We start from the raw sequence: 21,768 nt of genomic DNA on the forward strand, positions 1-21,768 counted from the left end.
TCAATAAAGGCAATTATAGATCTCAATTATTTCCTGGCTATTTTTGGTAAGGTTTATTTGAAATCATCACTGTGGTCTACTCCTTTGGGGAAAAATAGCAGATCCAGTCCTTTTTTTGCACGTTATATTATTTCTGTAGTCCCCATATCTGAATGGACAAAAACATGATGAATCTTTCTGTGAATAACCGTTCTACTGGTGTGGGTGTATTCCTGTGTAGGTAAGGCTTTTTTTCACATCTCTCCATCCTTTATGCAGTGACTATGAAAGTTTTGTAGGAGTTAGATTTGCATGAACTTCCTTTTTCCTTCCCTGTCTACATCCTTCCCTCTTCCCTCTGATTCTTCCGTCCATATTAATGAAGTGATTTGACTAGAATGAGTATATTAGAAACCTTTAGTCTTTGGCTTGTATCTATGACAGATATTTTCTAGCCTTAGAAGTGTGATTCCACCTTAAATGCCATTGCTAAATGCTGATCTGCACTTGCAACCAGAATAGTTTATGAAATGCAATGAAATATTCATGTTGTAATTCATTCCTCCCTGTTGTAGCAATATTGTTGCAGATTAGAGATTAAGACAGATGACCGGGAGGAGAAGGAAAACAGGAACAGCTATAACCAAAATAAAAGCAACAGGGTTGTATTCCTCAAAAGCAAATTAATTCTTCACTTCTAGGTATCAAAATACCTTTAATCATTATTTTTGCCCTACTCTTAGTATTTATAGTTGTGGCTGGGTCTCAAGTCAGCAAGAGAAAACTAATGTGAAAATTGTTGCTTCTGGTTCTGACAAACTTGCCAGAATCACAGGTAGCAGGGGTAGCTATGGAAATACACTGACCATGGGTTCAAATTTAAACAGGGGAAGTTTAGATTGGATATAAGGAAGAAGTTCTTTACTGTGATGGTGATGAAGCACTGGAATGGGTTGCCCAAGGAAGTTGTGAATACTCCATCCCTGGCAGTGTTCAAGGCCAGGTTGGATGGAGTCTTGGGTGACATGGTCTAGTGTGAAGCGTCCCTGCCCATGGCAGGGGGGTTGGAACTAAATGATCTTAAGGTCCTTTCCAACCCTAACTATTCTATGATTCTATGACTACATGAAAGCCGAATTCTGCAAAAAGTCAGATTGGCTAGAACCTGTGAATTTCTGCTAATGCAGAGCCCTGTCACAGTGCCTGAGGATTTATTTTAGGTTTTAGTTGGCATTTCAGTAATCTTAAAAGAATATATGTTCATTTGAAGAACCGACCTGCTCGTTTTTCTTACAGAGAAAAAGCTACTACAGTAAAGCAGTGATTTTCTTCTATCAATCATTACTTACAAGTAGCATATATCAAAATCATATTACTAATGTCTACCATTTGATTTGATCTTCAAGGAAGGGACATGAGGGAAGCTCTGTAGCATCCTTCCGTGTGTATAATGTCATTGCCTTTTGATGTCAAATATGCCAAAAGCATAGATGTAAGATATTAGACTCAATGACACTACAAAGGAAAATGTGATCAACTGGGTTTGGTTTTCTATCTCTGAACAACCAGCAAAGAGAAAATAAGAGAATTATCAAAGGAATGAAAAGAGATACTAGTCTTATATAGGTACTATATGTTCTCATATAGAGTATCTACTATTCGGCTACTTTGACTGCCACATATTGCAATTAACTTTTAAATTAAGAGATTTGAATTCACCCAATGTCGGGCTAAGTCTTACTGGAAGTTAAGCATAAATATTGGAACTTTATAATGAAAAGATGAGATCAAAAACTAGTCTTTGAGGAGATAAAACTTGAGCTTTGTGACTGGATCAGTGGGGAACGTGACATCACTCGTCAGAGGAAGGATCTGTGAACAGTCAGAAAAAAATCTAGGTAAGAACACCTAGCACAGCAAAACACACTTAAACAGTGGATTACAACAGGTTGTGAAAATATACTTAAAATGTTTTCAGTATAAAATCAAGCTCAAGGAAGTTTCCACAATAAATAAAAACCACAATTTTGCTGCGGAGTATGAGCTATGTATTTCAGCTGTTGTTTTCCTTTCCTCAATAAAAATATTGCTTGCATATGTTTACCTTAACAGAACAATGGTATTTCTGTTCTCTTTTGGTTTTACTTTCTTATTCTCCTATTATCTCCTGTTCTACTCTACTGTGTATCCTTTTCTATATTCTTCTCTCACCCTTTTTGTTTATTACAGTATTTGACTTCCAGCTGCCAAAGCTTTCGCACTCACACTTTTTTTTAATCGCACTAAAATAATAAGCACCAAAATATTTGTGCTAAAGTAGACACTGTTTGAATACTATCATTAGATTTCAGGAAATGTGCCCTGAACTAGCTGAGTGGTCCATACTTCTATATTTCAATGAGACTGTTTAATCACTACAACTTCAAAAGTTGACAGGACAAGGCCTTGAGCAAGCTGATCCAACTTTGAAGTTAGCCCTACTTTGGGCAGGGGATTGAATATTTAGGTGAACCTCCAACTTAAAATATTATATGAGCCCATTGTTTTGTTGTTCTAGATTGGCTATAAAAGTCAAAAAGATAACAGTTGCATTGGCTGCAATTAAATTGGAAAGGGAAGCTTTGCTCTGTCAGAGTCTGTGGAAAAGGAAACTAATAGATAGGAAAACCTGGAGGAATTGTGTGGCTTTTTTTGCTATGTCTAACACATCAGACATTGGCAATCGTGCTTTAGCTTACCCTGTAATCTTATTTTATATTTCTGAAAGTGGAGAATGGCCTTTTACATTCTAACAGACATTTGCTGTATTTTCAATTCGTTTAAAGAAGCTGCTTATTTCTTTGTTATTATTTTAATTTACTGAACTACTAGTAATTTGTCTTTAAAAAAATAATACATAATATAGCAAAGAGAGGGGAAGGGAGAAAGTAGGAATCAGAGCAAAGATCAGCACCAAAAAGAAAACAACAACAGCTCTGTCTTTATATATTACACTGGTATAATTAGCAAAGCTATCCTAGCAAAGAAATTGTTCATGAAGGATTTTTCTGTTCAGAAAAAAAGATGTTGAGATAAATCTTACTTCCAGTAATAAGACCCTAAAGGAATAAATTTATGTTACAATTCTGAAGTTGATTAAAGTTTCATGTGGATGAAGTGGAGACAATAATTCCCCGACAGAAGCTATATGGAACTGGCAGATATTTTAAAGAGCTTATACTAGTGACTACATCTTTAACATATTCTGGATTACTTGTGAAAGTGCACTATGATAAGCTGTTTTGTAATGCTACAGCCTCTGTTGCGGGACTCAGCAAGTCCGAATAAAACAACATAAAGTGATTCAGGACTTGGATTTTTTCAGGTATTTAAATTGCTATAATTTTCCATCTGTTCACCCATTAATAATTTTATAAGAATTTTTAGTAGGAAGCGCATTTTCATAGCTAAAGGATGTGAAAGGTTGAGCGCTGAAGTCACAGCAGAGACATTTTTTATTCCCAAATAACATTTGGGTGGTTTTTGAAAATAGTTTTAAAACATATAGTACATATGTGTCTGTTTTACTGTAGGTTTTGGGAGCTGCCTGAGTAAATGATCAGGTTGTATTTAGTTCACAGAGAGTCACTTTTAGCAAATAGGTTGAGCAAGATATTTAGATTTGGGCATGAGTCTGTTACTGAGAGAGTTTGTCACCACTGTCTGATGTTACATTAACTCATTCTCCTTTAGATGCATAATTCTTTGGATAAATAAGTAAAATATGATCCTTTCTTTCCTTAGTCACTATAGTAGAGTTTTGCTATGAATAAACCTTGTGTCTGGGTTTCAAAGCAAGGCTACAAACAGCATTCTCTTTTAGATAGAAACTTGCTGATAATTCCTTGGTGCCTGTCCCATCATAGATGTGATGATGAAAAGGATGCATATATAGAAGAGGGGGACCTGACAGAAAGGGTATGTAAGGGAGGAAGTGCTGATCTGCAATGCTCTGTGCTTTCTTACATGCATGTAGAAGCAGAGGCATGAGGAATATGTGACAAAATGGACTATTGGACAACAACAAACACAGGCACTCATCTCAGAGGAGAGAAAAGTGACAGCTTGAATGAAAGGTATGGAAGGGTTGATCTGGACATTTTGATTCATCCTAGATGTTATTCTACATTCTGTTTTTCTCTCGTTTATTGAAAACAGAGAAGATTTAATTCAAATAACCCTGTATTTGACTATAGAGTCCTTTATTTTTAACATGACTATAAAAAGATGCAGTTGCTATTCTTCAGATTTAAGATGACTCATTTTTACTGAGTTGATGCTTGTAACTGTGGATATTATTGGCATATGCTGGAAAAAAAGCAGTAGTTTGGATAAATCATTCTTGGGACACAGGTGTCTTTGCCTTATCTGTAGACATACAGCAAACTTAATTTCTGTTGGTCTATCAAAAGCAGTAAGAAATTTTTTTTTAAAGACAATGAGCTAATAAAATAGCTGTGAATCCTGCAACTTGTTTTTATACTAGTGAATTGATAGGCAGATAGAACACTGCAGTTTTTAAAATCTTCCCATTCTTTTAAAACATGAAACTGATGATTAGTCATTCAAATAAATTGCAATTAAATGGGAAGATTATGATTATATTATGCTAATGATAGAAGTGTGTATTAAATATTTGCAAGTTATTCAAGAGGATGTATTAGGCAATTAGAAAAAAATATTAGTGTTTGTTCACTCTGAAGCTATCAAATGACTTGATTTGCATTAACAATTTTAAAGCTCTCTAGTCTCATTCATAATAAATTGCTGCTAAGTAGGAGATATTCCACCAAATGGATGTATAGGAAAGAAGAAAGGGCAGAATATCAGTATTTTAAGATTAAGTGTAACATAATTACTAAAGCAGTTTTTAGAAGCTGAGGAATTTTGACTATTAAGTTATTCCTTAATGGTACAACATCATTTCATAGCTGTCACGCAGCTCTGTATGACCTCCTGTGAGGGTTGCTGGAGGGCAACAGTAAACGTGAACTATTAATGTTTTCCAGTTTGAACTCTATAAGAAATTTTACGTAGAAATGGCTCAGTTGTTTCTTGTGGATGTGTTACAAATAATAAAGTTTGAAAAACAAAACACTTGTACATATATAAAACAGAATTGATGGATTATTTTTAATAGCAAAGAAAAATTACCATGAGGTAGTGAAATTCTATATAAAGGTTTTGAAACAAGAAAAAAAGTAGGAAAAAAAATAGTATGTATGGTGAAAACGGTGTTTTATTCTTTTGAGGTAAACAGCAGTAAACAGCAAAGCAAATAATGCCAACATAGATTTGTCTTGAATGTTATTCAAAGTGAGACTATGACAAAGCAAGAATAGTATATGGGTTTTTTTTTAAAATTTCAGAAGGAAAGCACTGGTACTCTTTATATGTTCTGAAATTCCCATAGGCTACATCTAATGTAATTATTTGTCATTCTGCTGAAACTATTTTGAAATTGGTTACCTGTTAGTTATTAATGCTTCACAGATATGAATAGCAAAATATTTGATTTTCTGAGTATAAGATGTAACACACATACAGTGCCAAAATTCCCATCAGGCTTTCTTTAGTCCACAAACTTCGACCTTAATCTAAAATACAGTTCATTACTGGCATACACCCCTTACTTTTGTGTGTGCAAAAGCTCTGAGGAATTATGATATCTGGGAGGAAAGTGCTAAGCTGCTGGAATGTGTGTGAAAGGAGTGAGCCTAGATTTGCAAAACCTCCTAGTTAAGTTTAAATGCGATGTGAAATGTGCATATTTTTTCCCTCATTCTAAAACTATACAAAGTGTATTTCAGAACTTGTGTTCTTTTTTTACTTCTTTGCTTGTTGTCACTCTTCAGTAATGTTATGATGCATAGAGTTAATGGAAATAAGAGCATATGATCTAGATTAAGGCTTGCAAGAATTGTATAAGATGAAGTCTGAGGAAGTGAAACGACAATGTTAATTTTTTTTTTTAAGAAATCTGTTAACAAACTGTAACTGAAATATATTTTGGTTTTAGGAATACAGGATGAGATATAAAGTTAATATTGCAATCAAACACAAGGATTTTGTGGTTAGTAGCTTGAAAGCCTTGGATGTGCAGACCAGAAAATAACGTCGGATTGAGTCTGTAGTATCATAGTGCCACAGTTTTCCATAACAACTTTGTGCAGATTAAATTCTTTACTGTATTGGGTTTGAGCTAATCTGAAATTGATATATTTAATGAGCCAAATTAGGCCTGTTTGCTTGGGAACAATAATTAAAATTGTTAACTCATTAATTTATATCTTGGGGTATTTTTGCTCTTCAAACAGAGCTAAGTAGGAAGCACTTTCCATTCATCATATTGAGGGGGAATAAAGTAATTTAAAAGTCTTTATAGGACATGGGAGATACAGACTGAATTCCCTGTACTACCAGAATAAGATCATATGTAAGGACATGATCTGTTACTCTCTCATTAAATTTTGTGTTAACAAGATATTAGCTTCCTATTGGACTTGTACACTGTACATATTAATCTAAGAAACGTTTTATATTTGGGATTTTTCCATCTCACTTGGTTCCCCATGATGCTACCCTAACACGTAACATTTTCTTCAAATAACCTAAATATCTATGTATTAAAAAAATGTTTAAATATAAGAAAGTAAACAACATACTATAAAATATTCAGGGATAGATATCTCAAATTACTCTCAGTAAACCTAGGCCAGATGTCTGTTTTGCTGATTTTATTTACAAGCTCTATTTTAGACCTGAAATCTTTGTGATATAAATTGATAAGAACCTAGAAAATCCTGCAGCCAACCCCTAATCCTGCATGTGATTATTTCCAATTAGATATATATTAGGTGAAAGATACAAAAAAAAATTAAATTAGTGAAAGTGGGTGAAATATCAGAATTCAGATCCTAATGTGCAAAACTGACTAACGATACTTGACTCTTGTTAAACATTTAAAGTGAGGTAGTGAGGTGTTCATTCCTGGAAGACCATGTATTTGCAGCTGGCTTCCCCAAAAAGAGTAATTTATCTGTATCAACAATTCCAGTCTACAAGAACTGCTAATGGAAATGCTAAAAGGCTTTGTCAAGGAGCATATTTCAGGCTGGAAAAGTTCATTTTCTCATTTACAGAACAAAGTACATAACTGACAGGAGTGATGTAAACTTCTTTTCTGGATTCTACAATTGATTGTTAGTGTTTTCTCTTACACTGCACACTATACATTAATAGACTGTTGGAAAAAGTAGTTACAATAAAGTTTCATGCAGTATGGAATATCTGAAAAGGGCAACAGTCTAATTTTAATCTTGGTATCATATGTACGAATATATATCTGCAACTTCTAAGCCATGCTACAGACAGATGCTGCAAGAGGATTCCTGAGACTTCTCTTGCACTGACAGCTGCGATTCACCTCTGTGACTGCAAAGCAGCTGACATAATGGCAAGAGGAACTGTAAACTGAAGAACCGTAGAATCTAGATTGTTTGTGTATCTTTCTGTAGCACTCTTCAGTCATGTACACAACCAGTGTTTATTAGATGTGAGGCTTTATCTTTCATGGTGGGCAGATTTTAGTAACTTCTAAATTCATTCACAGTGTTGATAACCCAGAGCATTTGACTGAAGCTGTAAGATATGGCTGCACTTCAGTTCGGTTGTATTGTGTGACATAAAAGATTTATTAAGGCCAGTATTATAAATAATGTAATATCTGAAAATGAAATACAGCATGCAGTCACAAGGGTAAAGTGACTTGCTTTTGTTGTAAACCTTTAGTGGCCAAAAAGACCTGCTCAGAATAAGTAAATAAGATATCTATGAGTTAGTCACCCCACAGTGTTGTGGATCGTCAGTGAAAGTGGCTGAGTGTCAATGAAATTTGTGTTTCTGAACCCTTTATTATGTCTTGGAAATTTTAATTTGAGACCCATGTCCAAACTTGCTACTGATATTGTCCTTATTATATCTCTCATCTGTGTTTATGAAGTAATCACAAAGCCTTGTAAAGAATTTGAGTATGTAACTGTGAAGATTAATTAGTTCATAGTGTGTGTTGCTCTGAAACGTAAAATGATGCAATAAAAAGCTGTCTGTATCTTGGTCAGTGTTTAATATCACTGCTTGTCCCAGATAACTGCCTTTTCCCCAGGTAAAGAGCCCATCACCTCTTTCCCCATCTGTTGTTAATGGACTTGTGTGAAAAACATAGGTCCTTAAATTACGATTTCTTCGTTTGTGTGTACTGTTACTTACCTACAACACATTACTTCAGATTTGTCATTCAGAGAAAAGAATACTGAAGCCTCTTGTAGATTGCCAAACAGCCTCAGAGACTGCACACTTATTATTGTGCTTGTTATTGTTATTAAAGCATGGCAGGTTTTTGGTTGAGTGACTTTGAGGCTTTTTAATGCTTAAAGACTTCTAATAGCACATTTGAGAGACTCTTTCTGCAGGATTTGGCTGATTGACATTTCTACAAAGCTCCCATAAAATTATACTGTGGCTTTATGGAATACTTCATGGTTCATACACTGAATCAATATTGTCTGTATCTGATATTAAATATTTTATCATCAAAATTAAGAATGCATTTGAGGTTTTAGCTTTTTCTGTCTTTATATGAGAATGTTAATTTAGTAGGGGAAAAATATATATTAAAGGTTAACAGTTTCTCACTGAAGGAAGGTTTAAATTTCTTTCGTTGTTCTCAAATTGGTCTTCTGGGACAGCTATGGATTGTCATTTTAAATTCACTAGGCTGTATTATGTGCATCCTCCTATGTCAATCTACTGAACTGCTTTCTCTCCTGCGGTGCTAAAATGAGACATTCTCCAGGATAAGCTGTTACAGTGTATGCTGCTCTGTGCCATGGGTGAAGGGTGGAAATCTCCATTCCAAGTGTTTGATTACATCTGATTTAGCTGTGGAAGAGAATCTGGCATAATTTCTTTTTTTTAGATTGCCTTTTACCTTGGTATATTCAATATGTTGGATTGATTTCAGGTACCAAAAATTAATTTGGCTTAGTACTGCTATCAGCTGTCCAGGAGCTGAAGACAGGGATCACCTGTAGGATTTTGGGTCTGTTTTCCTTGCTATGCCTTTTACCATTGTGCTGCCCTTTGCTTAGCCCATGTTGCCTCTATGTGCAGCACCTCCTGGAAAGTTGGACTGGTGAAGAACAAGCAAAATACCTATTATTCAGTATTGTTTGCAGACCGCTAAAAAAAAAGAAGATCACTTTCAAACATGATTTGACTTGATTAATGCTGATGTTATCATGCCAATACTTTAGGGTTTAGCACTTTGAAATAAGGTGCTCTTGTGTATAAATTCAGATTCAGGCAACTGAATAATTTTCTCTACACACTACTTGGGCTAAACTACCATGAACTGAAGCGCATATGAATTGTAAACTTAAAAGAAAGGCCAATTTTGTATTTTGATAAGACATAAAAAACAGTTGTATTTTGGTGTATGGCTATGGAGTCATATTAATGGCATGACCTACAGTAATAACTGTATGACCCAAAATAATAACTGTAGAGCAGTTCTCATGATAGCTTTCGTAATGAAAAAGCTGCTCTTTTATTACGTTTTGAAAGTTTGATAAGCAAACTTTTTTGCCCATTTGATGCTATCTTATTTCTGACTATTTATATTGATTATCAGTTTTAGAATAAAAGGGTATTTTGCATCATGCAGAACTTGCAGCAGTGTAATTATTTTCACCACATTGCATCCTTCCCTCTTTCCTATATACTTCTTGCCTAATTGATTGTCCTCTTCTCCCATTTTCCCCTGATCTGAACACTTCATAAGCATTAATCTCTAACAGGTTTGCAGAATTGCCATCACATCACTGTTTAAACTCTGAAATTTTCAGGTTCCTCAGGATCTTTTATGTTTTGTAAATATCAAGCTCCAGTTATGATTCAGTAATTCATAGAATCATAGAAGGTCTTGGGTTGGAAGGAAACTCAAAGACCATATAGTTCCAGTCACCCTGCCATAGGCAGGGACACCTTGCTCAAAGCCCCATCCTGCCTGTCCTTGAAGACTACCAGGGATGGGACATCCATAGTTTCTCTGGGCAACCTGTTCCAGTATCTCACCACCCTCATAGTGAAATTGTTTTTCCTAATATCTAATCTAAATCTGTCTGTCAGTTTAAAATTATTCTTCCTTGTCCTATCACTACATGCCCATTAAAAAGTCCTTCCCCATGCTGACTACTAGCATACAGCTGTAAAAGCAGGTATAGGTGCCAGAATCAGGTGAATTCACACCCTTGTTGCACTAGAGCAGAAAGGAAAAAGTAGCATATTTGTGATCTAATTAGATCAGCTTTGAGCTAAATGCTAGGCCTTTTATATTCAAATCCCCTTGTCCTCTGTGTGCACTATATGACAGATTATTACCCTAACAATGGTATTCTGGAATCCAGTTTGAATCTTGCTATCTATACCACAGTTGCTAATTTTCTACATTAGTCTTTTCCTGTGTTTTTCTGCTGAGAGTCTTTTGAAGTCCATGTAGATTTAAGTATTCTACTCACTCCTCTGATCTCTTATTGTCATTTCCCTGCAGCTAATTAGATATACAAAAAATGCTCAAATTTTCAGCTGGGATTTCAGAAAGGGTTATAATACAAGATAAATCTGAGTGTCATTTTATTAGAACACATTTTAGGTCTAGTGTTGGACTCCCCGAGAAATCTTATTTCTTATTTCCTTTTCTTAGAATGGTGTTATGTTAATTTCTCTTTGTTGTGTTAGGGGAAAAAAACCATACAAAAAGACCACTAAGATTTTGGAGAAATGTCTGCTCTCAGGAAAGCAATGCACAATTCTGTCATTACATGAAATGAACCACAAGCGTATTGCCAGCTGCTACCGGCTCAGTGTATATCGTACAGTATCCTGGGGATATTTCACTGAAAAAAAAAAAAATTTTGTTTTTTATTTGCTTTTGTAGTCACTGATGGCTGTTTTTGGTTGCAGAGCATAAGCAGCCCATCGCCAGCCTGGGAAAGACTCCTGCTGCATATTTGAGAACCTAAAATGGTGCATGAAAAGGTGAAAACATGTCAGGAAGTGTAGAGAAGTCAGGACTGAATGGGAAAAGTTTAACCATCCTATAAACACCTGCATGTTCCTGCAAATTCCAGTCCAAGTTTATAAGTGTATTAGGTGTCTATATGCTTCACATCATCCCTTGTTCACTTGATGAGATTAGCACTTTTCCTGATTGCTAAAGCCAACTTGTTAAAGAGTAAATCTTTGGGAGATCTATGGTTGACCTCAGGGACATTTTAATTGACTGTATGGAAAGACTGAGCAAAGTTTTGCAGGCACAAAACTGTGCTGTTTAGATTTGTTATAAAGGAAGTTCTAGGCTTGCCCTAGAAAGCAGTGAGAGATAGCTTGCAGGACACTTTTTATTAGTTTGCTTGATGTCGGCCTCCTTCTATCTGTGTGGCTATTCTGGGTCCTGGCTGTGAAAGGCCTTGAGGGATGAAAGAACGTTCATGTAGCTACTCTTAAATGAGGCAGGCATCCAAACCAGGCCGTGGTTTCCTCTTTTCTCAGTGCTGAGGATTTAAAAACGGTATTCAAATGAACTTTCTGAATATCTTCTTTCTCAGCCTCAGGGACAGAACTGAGTGATCACAGCTCTTGAATTGCAAGATTAAATAATCTACTTTCTCATTTAGTCCTTAATTTGATACAAGGCAAACTAATAAGGTACACTCCTTATTAAAAAAATATTTCCTTTGTTCAGAAATAAAGCTTTCACATCATACTTTCTGTGAAGCCTAATGGTATTTGTTTACATTTAAATACTGATTCTGGAAAAAAATACATATCTGGTTTTATTGTCTGACCGCAAACAAATTGAAACTGTTGATCAGAGGAAGGATCGCTTTATTTTCTGAAGTTCCTACTTGAATTATTTCTAGGGTTTTTTTTCAATTTTCAATGTAAAATCTCCCATCTCTAACTGATGTATGATTTTTTTCTATAAATGTCTCATTTTTTAAAAATCTCTTCACTGCAGACTTACTGTAAATTTTGTGCAATCATTTTAAAGTTCTTATCCTTATTTTCAAGGCGTCGAATGGCGGTGGTATTTGACTAATTTTCTCTTCTGCATCTTCTAAGCTGCTAATTACAGTCTGAATCATAAGGTTACTTTTTTCTTTTTTTTTTAATACTGTAATTTGGTGAGTTGTGAGTCATGAAGTTTTTGTAGTTCTAGCATTTTAAAGATATTGCAGGATCCTTCCCTGCTGCCCACTTGGTGTTCTTATTTAAAAATAAGATTGAAGAAGAAAGTATTTGCTGCTACTGTTAACTCATTAGTTAGTTGTACATGTTCATTGCTTCAGACTTTTTTTTTAATTATAACGTGATTTTTTTTAATGAGTTCCCTAAGGTACTATATCAAATATAAAATGTACTCTGCAGTAAAAAAACCAATTACTTTATTTTCTGTCATTACCATAATTTTACCAGTATGTTTATATATCATAGAATCACAAGATGGTTTGAGTTGGAAGGGACCTCAAAGACCATATAGTTCCACCCCCCCTGCCATGAGCACTGACTCCTTCTACTAGAACTAGGTTGCACAGAGCCCCATCCAACCTGGCCTTGAACACTTCTATGGAGGGGTCATCCACCACTTCTCTGGGGAACCTGCTCCAGTGTCTCACCGCCATCACAGTAAAGAACTTCTTCCTAATATCTAATATAAATCTCCTCTCAGTCAGTTTAAAGCCATCCCTCCTTTCCCTGTCACTACATGCCCTTGTAAAAAATCCCTCTCCAGATTTCTTGTAGCCACCCTTTAAGCACTAGAAGTTGCTCTAAGTTCTTCCCGGGCCTTTCTCTTCTCCAGGCTGAACAACCCCAAATCTCTCAGCCTGTCTTCATAGAAAAGGTGCTCCTGCCCCTGATCATCTTCATGGGCCACCTTTGGACTTGCTGCACATCCTTCTTGTGCTGAAGGCCCTAGAGCTGGATGCAGTACTCCAGGTAGGGTCTCACCAGAGCAGAATAGAGGGGGAAAATCACCTCCCTTGACCAGCTTGTCATGCTTCTTTTGATGCAGCCGAGAAATCACAATGCAAAAGATGAGTGTACTTGGAAGACATGGGTTTCTCATAACCCATGTAGATTTCTCTATTAGACTGAAAAATTTGTTTCAATTGTCATATTGAAACTAAGCAAATAGTTGTCTTTAAAAAAAATAATATCTTTTATTGGCATATTCAATATTTGAGGTCCTGTCATAACTTCTTACTCAGAAAAATATTGGGATATATTTGCCCTTGCAAGAGAATCATTCCTATAAAAAAGGTACAGTTTTGAGAAGCAATCGCCACAGTAAGTTGAAATTCATATTTTTTTTTTTTTCCCACTGAAAGAGAAAATAAGTTTAAATGCTGCTAGAGGATAAAGGGTCCAACTTATTTATGTGAAGGACTGTTGATTAAAAATACACATAAACGTAAATAAAACCTCACAAATAACCAGCTTTTACAAATCATTATTTAAGCTATTCTTCCCTTCCAAGACTGAACTAAAAATATTTGATTATAAATATTTGAGTAAAGAGTTGTTTTCTGGTGTTTTCCATTTCTTATGAAATTAAAGGGTTTTTACTTGTCTTCTGAGAATGACCTCACAAATTGGTTATGGGAATGGGATATTTCAAAATAATCATAATTGTGTGAGACTTATGATAATTGGCAACAGTGGAACACAAAAACCAACAGGACACATACATTGCTTGCTTGCCATAATAGTCTCCTTTACCCTTTTCCCACTATTCTGGGCCTTCCAATAGCAGTGTATTTAACTTACCTAACATTTTCTTCTATGAAAGATGTTTCTGTTCCTCTTGAGAAGCTTTGAGCTTTCCATTATTAGCAGCAGACCTCTGCAATTTGATGGAGTGAGATTCTGAGGGCTACAGGTAGACTGTCTTCTCTTCCCAGGAAGTTCTTCTGGACTTAACTGAGGACTGGGGCATATAAACAACTCGTTACAGGTAAACAAGGTTATGTGAGTCAGCTTATGCACTGTGTATATGGAAGCTCTTAGTCCATGGCAAACACAAAATAATATGAGCTCTCTTATGGAAAGCTAACTTGATAAACCGTACAAGCTAGTATGGACAAGCCATTCACTAGCCAATGGTTTCATATGTATATTCATGTTGCACATGGCCGTCTCATTTAGCTGTGTAAAATCATTTAACTTGGCTTGATTTTCAGTCTTGTATTCTCCCAGAAAGACTAAATGTAGAAAATCTCTGAGAATGGGTGTCCTGGGTTCAGCAGTAGCAGTCATTTTTCTCCTTCTTGGTAGCCGGTGCAATGCTCTGTTTTGACTTTCGGCCTGATGTTTTGGTTTGGCCAAGGACTTTGTGAGCCTCGTGCTCTTCCAGGGAGGAGGGGAAGCCGGGAGGAAGCAGAAACAGGACACCTGACCCCAGCTAGCCAAAGAGGTATTCCATACCACAGCATGTCATGCCCAGGATGTAACTGGGAGTGAACCGGAAGGGCTGGGACTGCAGGGTTGGAAGAGGTATGGGTCGGTGCTTGGTTGGGCTGGGGCGGGGGGGGCGAGTTATCGGGTGGCTGGTGGTGAAGTGTTGTATTCCCTTCCCTTGTTATTTCCTTTATCATTATTATTATTGGTGGTAGCAGTAGTGATTTGTGTTATACCTTAGTTACTGGACTGTTATCTCAACCCGGGGGAGTTGCATTCTTTTTGACTCTGTCCCTCCAGGAGTAGGGGGAGGGCAAGAAGGGAGGGGAAGTGAGTGAACGAGTTGTCTGGTTTGGTTTAAACCACGACAATGTTTTTTTTTTTTGCACTGTGATTTAATTTGCAGAATTATATGCATTATTAGGAATATTTGATAGGAATTTGTTATATTTTTTATATTTATAGGAATATTTGTTAGGAATATTAGCTGCTCTCTTGAAGAACAGCTTTGTTAATGAAGTGGTCTGGCTACACTGGCCTTCCTCCCTACATCCATGTCTTCTAATGATTCTTGTAATTCTTTAGTGGCAACTCTGGCTCAATTAGAGACTTCTCCTGCCAGCTAACACGAGTAGTCTCTTGTCTTTTGGTACTGAATATTTAGCATTCAGACCCTTCAGATAACACACATGGTAGGTGCTATAGTTAAAATGTGAGAAGATGGTATTGTTTCCATTTTTAGATACAGAGTATGAAAGCTAAGAAAAAATGCAATCAATTTTTGGAGGGATTTTAAATAAATAGATTCTCAATACGTGCATTGATATTTGAATTTCAATAATGATTCATAGAATCATGGAATCATAGAATAGTTAGGGTCAAGGAGCATAAAGAAAAAAAAACCCACTAAATATTTATCAGACAGAAAACTGATATGGCATTCTGATAGAGATCAATAAGTAAATACCTACAAACCTTTAGTCTCTGTAGCTGTGTTACAGAAAAAATGTATAAGCAAATAGTGTGGTTAGAGGAAAGGAAATCATCCAGTAGCATTATTACACCTGTAAGCGTTACAGTATTGCTAATGTGAAGCATTGTTTTCTCAAATTCTAAGCTGAGTCAGTGATCCATAAGACACATTGCACACTTGATAACTGTAAAATATTGAGAATGCCAAGTACTTCTTTTGACATTACTGAGCATTAAGACTTCACTTTGTTCATCCCATGTAAGACAGAAATAAACATTAAAATTTACATGCTTCCCTATACAGGCTACCAAAAAAGAACTTGTTTAAGAAGGAGGCTAACCAGTGGAGGCTGACTTGTATTACATGGCACGTGTAAGTAGAGGTTGCCATAAAGTACTGAATCCAAATTCCCTTCTTATAATTAATGTCTGGGATACTTTGTGCAACCTTTTGCCCAAGTAATCTTTGGAAACTGTTGTCTAAAAGGTGGCAAATATAACTCTAATTTGGGAACTCCAGGCCGTAGAAGCTATAGTAGATGGTTAATGAATAACTTGGTAAATGTAAGCTTTTTAAAAAATTACTTTTGAAAAGTGAAATTCTTCTTTACAGGCTTTGGTAGTTCTTTCAGAAAGTCAACAGTTATGGCTAAGGATGATCTGATTGATACAGTCTTGACTTTCCAAAAAGCTTTGATGAATTCCTTCACCTAAAGCTTGTAAAGCAATTTAGTGGTCATGATATAAAAGGGAATGAATGATTTGGAAAAGAAATAAATTTTAAAATGTGAAACGGGTTATGAGCAAATAGTGGGGTTTTGTTTTGTTTTTTTTTTTTTTTTTGCATTGGAGGAGAATCACTGGCAATGGGAGGGTTATGTGTTGGGATATGTGTTCACAGATCACCTGGAAAAGAAGGTTAGCCATGAGATGACGTGATCTAATAACAGCTAAAGGTTGTTCAGGGTAGGTAGAATGACATCTGAAATCAAAGTATTGCAGAAGGACATTAAAAAAAATTATGAATAAACCATAAAATGTCAGATTAAATTTAGCGTAGGCCTATATAAAGTAAAGCACACTCAGAGAAAGAACTGTGACTTTAGAAAGAAAGACTGCTGGTCGCTGTCATCAAGGGGTGATACCTGAAAAGCATGTTAAGAAGTGGATCTTCCCACAATAATTGTTTACTTGCTTATCACCTTCCCTAAAGATGTCTGAGAGATGAGAAACTTTATGTGGGCTTAAAGTAGTGGCAGCACAAACACTCTCAATGAGAAATTATTGTGGGTTATTAAATAGACATGCTGCAACGTGTTTTTGAATTTTGAACCAAAACTGATTGAAGGACAGGAAGAAACAATGGGGTGAAGTATTACATAGTTTTGCTCTGCTCTTACTCTTCCCTAGATGCCTGTTTACAGCTACTATCAAAGGCAGAAAAGTCTAGGTAAATCTCTCTCTCTGATCCAGAAGAGTTGTTCTTTTGATGTTATTTTGACTTCTGGAAGATATTTAGAATACTTCAATAGAATAATTCGAGACAGCTTTACCCTGTGTTGCCTTTTTGGCTTAGATTGAACAGAATATAACTTCAGTGCCATACTTTCCCATGCTTACTACACTAACATACTTGTACATACTTGTACAGGTGTAGGTGGCTGGCACAGAATTTCCTGTGTCAAATCTATGCCATGTGGGATACCTCAGTCTTGGAAAATGCTTGTGGCCAAGTCTTTGTTCCGAACAGCACTGGCACTACATGAGGAGACAGATGTGTTATCTAGTTTATAAGCCTCTTGTGTTAAAATTCTTTTCCTTCCTCCCACCAAGTTCCAGAAAAAAAAAAAAAAGTCTTGTTTGTTTTTTGAGGAAGTATGGGATTCCCAGTTAAGCCTTCTTTGTAAGAGGAACTGTTTTCTATTGTAATTCTGGAATATCTGTTACACTTAAGAAAGTAGAAGCAAGTAAATTATTTTTCATTTTGTGCATTTAAACTTGAAAGCTAGAATCTAGATCTCCTTTCTATACCACTTGAGCTTGAGTTGATTATTATTCAAGTCTAATGGTCATCTTTCAGATCAATTGCACATTTTCTCTCTTTATAAATTATTTCAAAAGGAGAATGAGATCCAGCTTGAAACAGAATTTCTTATAACCACATAATAATTTATCAGTCTTATTGACCTGCATTTTGCAAAACAACAGCATTGTACACAGCTTCTGTATGAGCAAATAGAATTACTGTGTTTTTTCTTAAGGTTCTTGTCTCATACTCTCACTTCAATCAATCACTGTTGGCTCACTAATCAATCTACTTGTCAAAAATCTTCTTTGGAAGAGGAGACTGAGAAGTTTGACAAAGCACATTTAGTTGGTGATGTTGATTAATGCTTTTCAGTTAGTAGCATGTTGTTGAACTCTATAAATTAAGAATTTTGATGAAAGTTGGCTTTTCATAAATTACACACAAGGGCTTATCATTGCAATGAAGCAATTTCAATGAAGCAAATTCACTGAAACAAGCTGCCCAAGGAAGTGGAAAATGCTCCATGCCTGGCAGTATTCAAGGACAGGCTGGACAGAGCCTTGGGCAACATGGTCTAGAGTGAGGTATCCCTGCCTATGGCAGAGGGGTTGGATCTAGATGATATTAAAGTCCTTTCCAAACCAAACAGTTCTATGATTCTATGAATTTATTTTTCCTCTCTAAGATTTCTCTTGACTTTCTGCTTCATGTGAGTCTGTGATTCCATTTTTTTTTTTTTCTTTTCTGTTAAAGTGTAAATAGCGCAGTTGGAGAGCCATAAATCTCTTTGTCAAAAAAGAAAATGAAATAAAGAAAGAATGTGTCAAGGCTTAATTCTGAAGGTGTCTGAGCATTCCTGAACTTCATCAGTCAAAGAACTGTAAAGAGAAAACTAAAGTTCAAGGACTTTTTTGGTATTTTTGCATATCCCATATGTTTGCCACTTTTCCTGAGCAATTTGAAAATGTGAAGAACTAACATACAGGCAGTGGTCCACGAGAGTTTCTTTAATGGTTATTTCATTGAATGCAGGAGTTTTTCTTGCCTTAGAATCATTCCCTTCAGCGTGCTCTTTAACATTCCTGATAGAAATGACATCCCCAGGGTTAAGAAAAATAATTCTCTTCTAGAAATGTCTTACCTACAAAACGCACAAGACTTTCAGGATGTTTTTAATACACATTTAAACAGACATTGTCTTTGATGTGCTTCATAAAGCATTTAGGTGTTGGCAACCTTTTAGATGTTTTGCAGCAAGAGCCAAGGATAATGTATTTATGGCTCTTTTTGACAAACATGATAGCTTAGCTTAAATGCTACTCAGAAACTGGGAAATCCTGAATGCTGCTTCTCTGAATTTTCCCTTCTTATACTTCATAGGAATGAAGAAAACTATATTTGGGGAAAGGATCATGACTGAAAACTTGGGAAAACACAGGCACAGAGTGTATGCAATAAAAAATTTTCACAAAGTGGAAAAAGTAATATCATTCCCCATTTCTAATGAGAAATATTCCAGAGGTACCCGTCAGTTTCTTAACTCGCTACACCTTCCCCATCCAACAACACTACTTGCAGTTAAATGAGTCAGAATAATCCAAATAATGCAGGGCTACATCCAATACTAACAGTTACCTCTGTCATGTCATTCAAAGACACTACTTTCTAACCATTTGACTTAGTGGGGTGTTCTTTTGGTTGTTTTGTAATTTTGTTTTGGTTTTGTTTGTTCGTTTCCTCCTCTCCCCCTACCCTTTGAAATGCTTCTTTCCAAAGTCCCAATTTGTTCAATATTTATGATGGCTCCAAGAGGATTAGGTAGGTAGGCTATACTTTAAGCCATGTGAAAGTTTTATTTTCTTTTTAACCAAGCAGAGTAGGTAAATATGCTTTCCTCCTTGAATTTCTGGCAATTTTAAGTTATGCTTGTTGAACATTGTGCTAAATTATCAATATACACTTAACAAGTTTCTTTGGAAACAAAGTGTAAAGGTTTTCTGCACTTGCACTTACACTTACCATAAATCTATTTGCAAAACTCTGTTGCTTTTGTTCGCATTCAAGTCAATAGATACCTTAGTCTTGCACACTTTGGTCTCAGTTTATGATTATTTACCTAACAAGGAGATAATTTCAAGACTAAAATGAAAAACATTTGCGAGAAGCACTTGCCATACTGAAAGCATAACCATGGCCTAAAAACCATAGAAAGAAGAAAAATGAATTAGTGACACTGCTAACAATCTGGACCCCAAACAGAATAGTTCATATTAGTAAACCTAGTCTGGCAGATTTTATTCCATGAAGAAGACTGGCATTCAGGGTGCAAATTCCTATACACATGAATGCAAGTGTTACTTAATAAAAGTGTAATTTAATATATATGAAATGATACACTAATATATAAATATTAATATATAATAAATATATGTAAAAAGTAATATATAATAAATATATGTAACTATTAATATCACTAACAATTTTGTAGAGAAAGTTTTAAGGTTGTGGACAATTAAGCTTGGTCAGATGTCCACTCAGCCATTGTGTCACTCCCTCTCATCAGCAGGACAGAGGGAGAAACTGAGGTGAAATAGCAGGTAGGTCAAGAAGATGACAAAGTGGTGCTCTACCAATAATCTACCAATAGCAGACACGGAACCAACTTGGGGAAAATGTTTTTAATTTATTGCCCATTAAAATAGATTCAGATGGTAAGAAGCAAAGGCAAAAATTAAAACACTTTCCCTCTATTCCTGCTTCTTCCCAGACTCAAACTCATTCCTGACTCTTCTACCACCTTCTTCCTGATGAACCCTGCAGGGGGAGATGGGAAATGTGGGCACTGTGGTAAGACTTTGGCAGTTCCATTCCTGTCTGCTTCCTCTTCCTTCTCACTCTGTTCCCCTGTGTTGGCATGGGCTGCTCTGTGGATATCTGCTCCAGTGTGGGTCCTCTCCACCAGCTGCTGGGAAATGCCTTCTTCACAGGCTGCAGGTAAATACCTGCTCTAGTGCCTGAGGCATCTCCTCCCCATTCTTCCCCAAGCTTGGTGTTTTCAGGGTTGGTTCTAACACCTTTCTCCCCCCACCCCTGCCCTTCTCTCTAGTTTCTGGTTTCTTTTCTTTTGTCTTAAATATGTTCCCACAGAGGTGCCATTGCTTCAGCAATGGGCTTGACTGTGTCCTGAAGTGGGTTTGTTGTGGAACTGATAATGCCTGGGACAGAGCAACCCCTGCTGCCAGTGGTAAAGCAGCTCCTATGAACTTCAAACTTTTAATATTGCTACTCAAATAAAAGAATTCTGGGTGAGACTTTAAATTGGTTTATATTGATCAAATTAGGCAATAATGCATCTATTTTATTTACAGGTCACCAAAACAATGGCTTCTGTATGGCTTCATCTATAGACATTGCTATGAGCTCTGCTTTAGAACAGAAAACAAGTAATAGCTTATCTAACTGAAACCACTACAGTAACTTAATTAAGCAGAATGTAATTACCTGAATTTTAATTTAAAAAGAAAACTGGTGCTACCACTCCTAACTAAGCTTCCATTTTGACAGCCTCATTTTTCTAACTGATCTAGTTTTTAAGGTATTTTATTCATAAAAGGAAAAAGGTGACAATGGGATAAAAAATTACAGTTGGGTTCCAGTGCTTCCTTATTTTCAATGAACCACCCTTATAATAATTTTCCATCTAAGAATTAATGAAGCCAGTTACTGCTTTATTTCCAAATGGAGCAGCAGAGTTAAAAAACCACATCTGTAGTAATGTCTAAAATATTATGGTAATCAGACATTTTTCCTGTTGAATAAGTGTGGTACATTCAATTTAAAACCATCACTGATGTATCTTAAAAAATGTTTTTGATTTCAGTGCTCTGGCTCCCCAGAAAACCTGCAGGTGATTTAGCATTTCTCATGAAGAAAAATTTGGTGTGTTAATATTTTTAACTACTGGGGTTTTTTTTGTTTTTTTTTTTGTGTGTGTGTGTGGTTTTGGTTTTTTTAATTGGTTTTTTATGTTTGTTGCTTTGGGTTTTTTTGTTTGTTTGGTTGGTTTGATTTGGTTTTTACTTGCTTTACCAGTTTGGGATTTATTCTTTTATGTAGAAATGAAAGGTCATTCTTAACTGTACCTTTTTTAGAAGTAAATTAAACATATTGTAAAGAATCATGCAGTGATTGTACCCCATGCACTTTGTCAGCCTAATATTTGTATTTGT

Source organism: Pezoporus wallicus, unplaced genomic scaffold (assembly GCF_028554395.1).
Source record: "Pezoporus wallicus isolate ANWC-B61680 ecotype Strahan unplaced genomic scaffold, APGP_CSIRO_Pwel_v1 contig_2, whole genome shotgun sequence".
NCBI lineage: Eukaryota > Metazoa > Chordata > Aves > Psittaciformes > Psittacidae > Pezoporus > Pezoporus wallicus.